Below are 8,709 nucleotides of genomic sequence, written 5' to 3'. Positions count from 1 at the left end.
ATCCCTAGCACTGTGGGGTTTTGTGTGTGTGTGTGTTTATTTTAATTCCAGTATAGTTAACATACAGTGTTATATTAGTTGCAGGTGTACAATATAGTGATTTGACAATTCTGTAGATTATGGTTTTTATTGTTTAATCTGTGAAATTGATATAAATCTTGTCGACCTCATGGGTTTTTTGGTTTTGGGGTTTTATTTTGTTTTTTGTTTTTTACATCTCCTACTGCTACAGGCACATACAGCCTGGAATTGACATTGAGCTGATCACCCGAGAAAGGATCCAAGGCTTAATTACATCATCATTAGTGATAAGCTTGCCTTCTACCTCCAAAACAATTTTTGTTTTACCTGCTGAAATAGGAATCCCGTGTCCTGCGTGCCTGGGTGGCTCAGATGGTTAAGTGACTGTGTTCCATTCAGGTCAAAATCCCAGTGTCCTGGGATCCAGCTCCGCATCGGGCTCTCTGCTCAGTGGAGTCTGCTTCTCCCACTCCCTTTACTGTTCCCCCTGCTTGTGCTCTCCCGCTCTCTTTGTCAAATGAATAAATAAAATCTTAGGGAAAAAAAAAAAGATGCTGTAAAATGAGAATTAAAAAAAAAATGGGGCACCTGGGTGGCTCAGGGGGTTAAAGCCTCTGCCTTCGGCTCAGGTCATGGTCCTAGAATCCTGGGATTGAGCCCCACATTGGGCTCTCTGCTCAGCAGGTTACCTGCTTCTCTTCCTCTCTCTCTATCTGCCTCTCTGCCTACTTGCGATCTCTGTCTGTCAAATAAATAAATAAATAAAATCTTTAAAAAAAAGAACTCCTCTGTCCTGGTGCCAGGCATGTTTTTTGCATGCCTACTTTGCAGCATCACTGTTCACTCCTTCTAGAGTGAATATGGTTAGCTGTTATGTCTTTTTCTTCTAGGCACACAACACTTTGGCTCTCATTCTGTCTCTGAAATTTGAACTTTTTATTGCCCTTTGCTTACCCTTTTTGAGTACTCTAAGAAGAAGACTCTTTCTCATCAGTCTTCATTATGATTGAGGCTTTTATGATTTTTCTAAAAAACTGATTATTCTCAGTCATCTGGCTCGCTCAGACACGGGTACTATTTTTAGCACCCAGCAAACCTGTTGTTTTCAATTAGATTAATAATGAAACTAAATTTCCCAACTCTTGTTTTTTTCCATTTTCTCAGTTAATAAAATATTTGCAATATGTCTCTGAAATGATCATTTTAATAGGTATTCTCAATGATCCAAGAACTTCACAGAATACATTAGTCATGGGTAGATTATTGCAAGTATCTGGTTTATATCTATCTATCATCTATCTATCTATCTATCTATCTATCTATTTATCTGCTTAGAGAAAAGATTCCATATCTTGTAGGGTGATTGGATGGCCCCCCAAGCATGGCTAGGATTGATGGGAAGAGGAGTATGTAAGCTGAAGAAATCTTTGACTGTTATTATGAGCGGAACTGTGTCCCCTACAAATTCTTACAATGAAGTCCTCAGACTATGACACTATGACTGTATTTAGAGATAGAGTCTTTAAGGAGGCAGTTAAGGTAAAATAAGGTCATATGGGTGGGCTCTGATCCCATATGACTGGTGTCCATATAAGAAGAGGAGATTAGGACAGTCTAACACATGGCAGAGAGATAATCATATGAGAACACAGTCAGAAGATGGCCAATTGCAAGCCAAGGAGAAGGGCCTCAGAAGAAATCATCCCTGAGGACATGTTGATCTTGGACTTCTAGCCTCCACAACGGTGAAGAAAGAAATTCCTATTTGTTAAGCCACACAGTCAATGGCACTTTCTTGTGGAATGCTGAGTTGCTAAGACAGCTGGGTACCAGCCATAACCCTTCCTTACTCTGGGTCTCAGCTTCAAGGGCCATGGGTGGGCAAAGAGGAGAAGGATGGGTGACAAAGCCATCAATTTGGAGATCTGCTCTAGGTACATCACCATGGGACCCTCCTTGAGGGCAAGGAAGGAGAAGCAGTTCAGGGAACAGCCCACTTCCAACAGAGACTCCTGGAACAGAGGGAGTCAGCTGTCGATATTCACACTTTAATAATGTGGCTGCTGTCATACTCAACGCCCTTATGACTGATGTTTTACCTTTCCTTAAGAGAAAAATCTTTTTTCTCTAGAAATAGAAGAAAATGAGACAATTAATTCATATAGGTTTCTGTTACACTCTTTATGGCTTTTTCTTCTCAAGACATAAGGAATTGGTTGGTGTATTAAAAGAGGCAATGAAAGAAAACCAAGCCATCCAAAGAGACCTACAAAGGTTCCTTGGGCAAGTGTACTTGGCTGAATCGTGTCCCCCCAAAATTCATGTCCATGAGGAACCCATGAAGGCAATCTTATTTGGAAATAGGGAGTTAGCAGATGTAATTAGTTGTTAAGATGATGTCATACTGGATTAGAGTGAGGAGGGAAGGACATGTGACAGTGATGGCAGAGATGGCAGGAACACAGCTGCCAGCCAAGAAGTGCCAAGGATGGCCGGAAGTCACCGGAAGATAGGAAGAAGCAGGGAAGGATCCTCTCCTACAGCCTCCAGAGAGACATGGCCCTGCCAACACCCTGATTTTGGACTTCTGATCTCCAGAACTATAAGAGAATAGATTTCTGTTGTTTGAACCCCCCCACCCCACCCGTTTGTGGGAGCTGGTTACAGCAGCCCCAGGAAAGTTAGTGGGGCAGGGAGAAGCACAATGCTTGACAGAGGCTCCACGGCTTCTCAGTGCTATAGAGTAGGGACAGGTCCAAATAAGAGATATCAGCCCTGTGGCGAGTATGACACCAGCAGCAGTAGCTACACAGACCTCAGAAAATGGATCTCGCCTTCCAGGATTAGGTTCTGATAACTTTGAGGGCTATTACTCAGCTGGCTTGGGGTAGGGGGAGGTTCAGCTATGCTTTTAGTGAAAAGTCCAATAAGGCATCTAAAGCAGTCCAGTAGAAGGGCTGGAAGCTCTGCCTTCATCTGCCTTAGTCTTTTCCTCCTGCCACTGAGGGTGAGGTGATGTGAAGTCTAGGCCTTCAGAGAATATAGAATGGATACTACCTGTGTCCTCTCCAGTTTTTCAGTGTCTGCCTCCTGCCTTCATTCAATCTCCCCACCCAGTCTGATGTCTCCCAGTCCCTCTTTTGAAAATTCCAACCCTGGAGCGCCTGGGTTGCTCAGTCGGGTAAGGTCACGATTCCAGGGTCCTAGGGTAAAGACCAACACTCAGTGGGGAGTCTGCCTCTCCCTCTCTTCTGCCCCGCACCCTGCTTGGGTTCTCTCTCTTTCCCTATCTCTCTCATAAATAAATCTTTAAAAATAAAAGTAAATAAAATAAATCCTAAAAAGAAAGGAAAAGAAAATGAAAATTTCAACCCTTCTAACAGGTTAGGACCTACCTCTACCCTCTGTCTCCTCAAGTATTTACTACTTTGGCCTTCAGCCTGTGTTCCTAAGAGTGTTCCTCTCTTGGCTCTGGAGTGTGTATGTGTGTGTGTGTGTGTGTGTGAGTGCATTTTGGAGCTTGGGGGGTGAGCTTGGGTTTCATGACTTAGGAGAGGACTGGAGTGTCTGGCGTAATTCCTGAGAGTTCCTGGACCAGGAAAGGGTGTGACCAGTTCCTTCGGAATCACTCAAGGGCAAGAACACCTTGCCTCAAGGAATGTTCCATTTTTTCCAGAGACAGCCTAGTCTGATATCACATGATGAAAACACTTTCTTCCTATTAATAGCACTTTTGAATCCTCTCCTGGAAAATCTATAAGCCTAGCATTATCAAATCAAAGAATTCTTCCTAGCTCCAATTTCGCCAGAAAGGCTCCCCATGAACTGGAATGTCTCCGTCTGAGTCATTTGGGATGAATGGTGCTATTCTTGAACACGCTATTTCCGATCTCCAAATTTATCTCTTGATGGAAGTGAGTGTGTGGGTGCATGTATACATGTGTTCCCCCACCACGTGATTGTTAGTGGCTTAGAGAGTTGGAGGTGGCAAAAAGAATATCTGAGTTTAGAAAGGAGAGGAGAGGCTAAAATGATGCCAGAGAAATATCTGAAGACAGAAGGACGAATCAAGAGAAGACAAAGAGGAGGCATAAAATTCTCCTGGAAGGCAGAAGCACAGAATGTTCTTTTATGCTAGTGTTGGGAGGAAGGTTTGTGGTGCCTAATGCTTTTTAAAATATGGAGGATCCTCTTTAGAAAGGAAAATACAAAATGAGTACAGAATTTGGTACAGGACTTTGGATGAAATCCAAAAGTCCCAAAGCTTATGTATCATTAGGCTCAGGGTGAATTCTGTCTCTAATGTGAATTAAGGCCAACATCCACCTTCAAGTTATATGATTAATATCAATCACTCCTATTCCCCAATAATGTGATTTGAACTAAAATATCTGAATCATGTATATATTGACATATTTCTTCTTTTTAACTTTTTTTTAAATGTTTGAAGTAATCTCTACACACAATGTGGGGTTTGAACTCACAACCCTGAGATCAATTGCCCCATGCTCTACCAATTGAGCAAGCCAGGTGCCCCTATTTCTTCTTTAATATGTATTATCATTATATATACTATAACATATATTATATAATAATATAAATATAATATATTTTAATATATATTAACATTATATGTAAATATATATGTATATTTCATAGGTTCCTAATATGTCATATTCTGTATATATGACATGTTAGGAACCTATGAAATAAACTGAAATCTAGTGGGGACACTTTACACATAAAGTAGATTTTTGCAAAATTATAAAATGACATTTCTTTAACAGTTTATAGCTCAGAACACCCTTTCAGACTTCACTGAATCCTGCTGAGAAACTTGTAAAGAAAATTTTATATTTTCTCCACATTTTACATGAAGGAAGCCAGGCTTAGAGACAAGTGGGAGATTTGCCTGCCCACACAGCTTCGGTGAATGGAGGAGGTGGCCAGACAGGGGCTTCCCACTTACCAGAGTTGATGGGGTCATATGCAACTGGCAAACACTTCTGCATACTGGGCCTAGACCAGGTGCAGGGCTGGTAGGACGGCGGGGAGGGGAGAAGAGAAGAGAAGAGAGTCCATCAGAACTGCCTGCATCACACTGTTTCTCCTACCTGTCTCTCTCCATCTCCCTTGGATTTCTCGGCTTCAAGGTCAGCAGGCAGAACAGTAAGTACTGCATTTCATAGTTAGGGCCAGCAGGAAACAAGGGTCTGGTAGTGAATTGTGAAGTGCTTTCAGATCTGGAGCTTGTCTATTTCTGCAGGTGGACGCCCATCCCTGAAGCTTGCTATCCTCCTCAGAGCCAAACTCCGGAGTTCTCATCATAAACTCACAAGGGGAGAAAAGTCCACATCTTGGTCTTTGGGCTCTGAATGTAAGCCCCGCCCCCACCTCCAAATTGTTTACAGGAGACTTTTTTTTTTTCCAGTTCAAAATGAAAATAATTATGCTGAGTCCCAAGGGAGTAGCAGGCCCTGACTGCAGGACAGCATGGTTAATGTCTGTCTGAGTGTTCCCAGACTGCCCCCTTAGCCCCACAGCTGGAGAGCCTTCTGGCTTAGGCTTGTGCTATTTCTTTCCCTCTCCCATCCTCTAAGAAGGAAGGTATCTTTAAGTGGTCAGATTTCATAGCAAAGAGCTGAAAAAGAGGAAGGAGCCTGGAGAGGAAATGGACAGGGGTATCTGTGCTGTATGAGGACAATGAGAAGAAGAAAAGTAAGACTGAAAAAAACAACTTACAGAGGGCTTTATAATAATTGAGAAACATTCACAAAGGATTGCATTTCCTTAAATTATTTTTAGCTGTATGGAATGGGTCCTTTTTTAAGTTCGGTGCTGCCCTGGACTGAGTCCCGTGGGCTGTAGCTTTAAAAGCATCACACCTACAACCTAGAATCTTGATTAATTCATAGAACAGTGATGAGAAAAAACGTGAGAAATGATGCACTGCTTATGGGCAACTTAAATGTTAGGATCTCACCATATTTGAGATCAACAACAGCCTTACTCTAATCCTAAAATTAGATGAGGACCCAATTTTGAAAGATCTTTGCCACATCTGCAGCTGATCTCGGGTTACTCATCATGAGCCTTGTTAAAAACATCATCTTAGAGACTTTGCAAATCCCGTTCACTCTTGGCTCCACCCAGCTGTGTACCCCACCCCCTTGCCCAACCAGTCAGGAGCCCTACAAACACCCATCACCCAATACACACCTTCTCTGCTAACTCAGGCTCAATGAGGAATGGCTAGAAAATTGAGGAAAAAGGATGGAGCAGTAGTAGGAAAACTGTAATCCTGTATTTCCTTGTTACCAAGTGCTACCCTTACAAAATGGTGGTAGACTAGGAGATTTTCTTTTCCTTTCACCAGGAAAAGAAACAGTGGATTTAAAATCTGCTAGGCGGGGGGCGCCTGGGTGGTTCAGTGGGTTAAGCCTCTGCCTTCGGCTCAGGTCATGGTCTCAGGGTCCTGGGATTGAGCCCCACATTGGGCTCTCTGCTCAGCGGGGAGCTTGCTTCTTCCTCTCTCTCTCTCTCTCTCTCTGCCTGCCTCTCTGCCTACTTGTGATCTCTCTCTGTCAAGTAAATAAATAAAATCTTAAAAAAAAAAATCTCTAACATGATTATCCGACAGACATCATTTTGGACCATTGTTATTGATTTATGATGGTACCAACCCAATAGGTCATCCACCTGAGAGTTATAATTGGTAGAGGGGAAGAACAAGCCACAGTTATGGCTGTGGTTTCGAAAATGTGCTTAAGAAAAATCTCTGTTCCTTATGCTCTGTTTAAAAAAGTATACAGTACAGGAAAATGGCTTATCTACTTAATCATACCTCACTCTGACAGCATTTAAAATGTTAGGAAAGCTCAAAAGTACTAAGTAGGGTATGTAAAATAAAAAGAACCATTCTGGGGTGCCTGGGTGGCTTAGTGGGTTAAGCCTCTGCTTTTGGCTCAGGTCACAATCTCAGGGTCCTGGGATCCAGCCCCGCATCAGGGTCTCTGCTCAGTGGGGAGCTTGCTTCTCCCTCTTTGCCTGCCTCTCTGTCTACTTGTGATCTCTCTCTCGGTCAAATAAATAAATACAATCTTTAAAAAAACAAAACCAAAAAACCCATGCCTTGGATTTCTGGTTGTCCAGACAGAGGTTCTAGACTCTTAGGCAGTAGATTACCTAAAAATGTTTTTGTGTGTGGTAGAAGGACTTTTATACACACACATTTAACTAGTGTTGTTGTTGCTTTTTATTTAAAGCATTAAAAACACATGGTTAAAAAAACCAAACTGTACAGGAATATAAACTGAAAAGAAGTTTCTGCCCTCCTTGTATTTCTCATCCACTTCCCTTTCCCATTGCTCTGAGGGAACTATACTTCTTTGTATTTTATTTCAGAAATCTTCTGGGCTTATAAAAACATCTCTCTCTCATTCTCCACTTTTAAAAACCCAAATGGCATACTTTAAAATACTATTCTGCAATTTGGACATTTTCTATTTAACAGTATATCTTGGACATTTTTTTCAAATTAGCTTTTTTAGAACTAATTTTTTAACCATTTTATTTAATTGAAAAGTAAATGCCTAACGGTGAGGAAGTGAGAGAGAACTGGCTTTAGACAAATATGAAATGATCACTGTAAAGGCTAATTATCTTCCGTCTGGAAGGAGATTAGATGCAGAGAGATTAGATTCACACAAAAAGACACACACAAAAGAATTATCATAGCTGGTTAAACAATGACTTGGGTGGACAATTTTATCAGGCCAATTAAACACTGAGTACTTTTTAACCCCCTAAAGTATAGAAATTAAGGAGATGGTCTTCTCCAGTGAACAAAGCAATCTCTTTCTTTCAGACCAATGTGACAGTCTCCTGAGAGGCCTTCCCCCTTTTGTCAAACAATTTTATGTATGTCAAAGTGCTCCAGAATGGCTGTGACACTTTCCAATTGTCCCTGGTGAAATTATGGGAGGAGGTAGCAGAAGTTTACTGGTAGGCAAATCCATGAGAAACCGGCTGAGCATTGGTCAAATGTAAATGTTTGGCTTGTAAGTGCCCGGGGCCTGTAACCACCTCCGTGGCAGAGCTAAGAATGAGCAGCCTTCTGGCAGGCAGAACATGTATTTTGTTAAAAGTCCCTCCTTTGGAAGATTTCTCATACACAAACAAGACTGAAGAAAGTTCTCATAGACAAACAGCATACAAGACTGTGGACAAGTAGATAGGAAATGATGTTAAAAGTCAAATTTCACCAGAGAACACTAGAGTCCAATCAGAACCCCCAAAATCTCAGAGACAAATAATAAACTTGATACTGAAGGCCAAATCAATAATCAGAGTTGAGTCATTTACCATCATTATTTGCGGAGGTTCAACTATGTGGACACGTTTCCTCACATTCATTGATTTCAGGGCTGGAAGAGCCCTTGGTAATCATCTCTTTTAAGATTTCTGACTTGACTGGGATCACACAGAGTTGGATACTACAACCTACCTCCCTAGTGAATATGCTTAAAGGAGTATAAGGACACCATACATGGAAAAGAAGATAGGGTCATCCCTGTTTAAAAAGCAGTACAGCATCACATGGACTTTTGGGTACAACCTGGGTGACATCATTCAAGGGCAGGAGGGCCTCGAATTTGGAAGCTGGAAGAGAGTGATGGAGGCTAGCAG

This window comes from Mustela lutreola, chromosome 4 (assembly GCF_030435805.1).
Source record: "Mustela lutreola isolate mMusLut2 chromosome 4, mMusLut2.pri, whole genome shotgun sequence".
NCBI classification, from domain to species: Eukaryota; Metazoa; Chordata; class Mammalia; order Carnivora; family Mustelidae; genus Mustela; species Mustela lutreola.
This window is presented reverse-complemented; position numbering follows the sequence as displayed.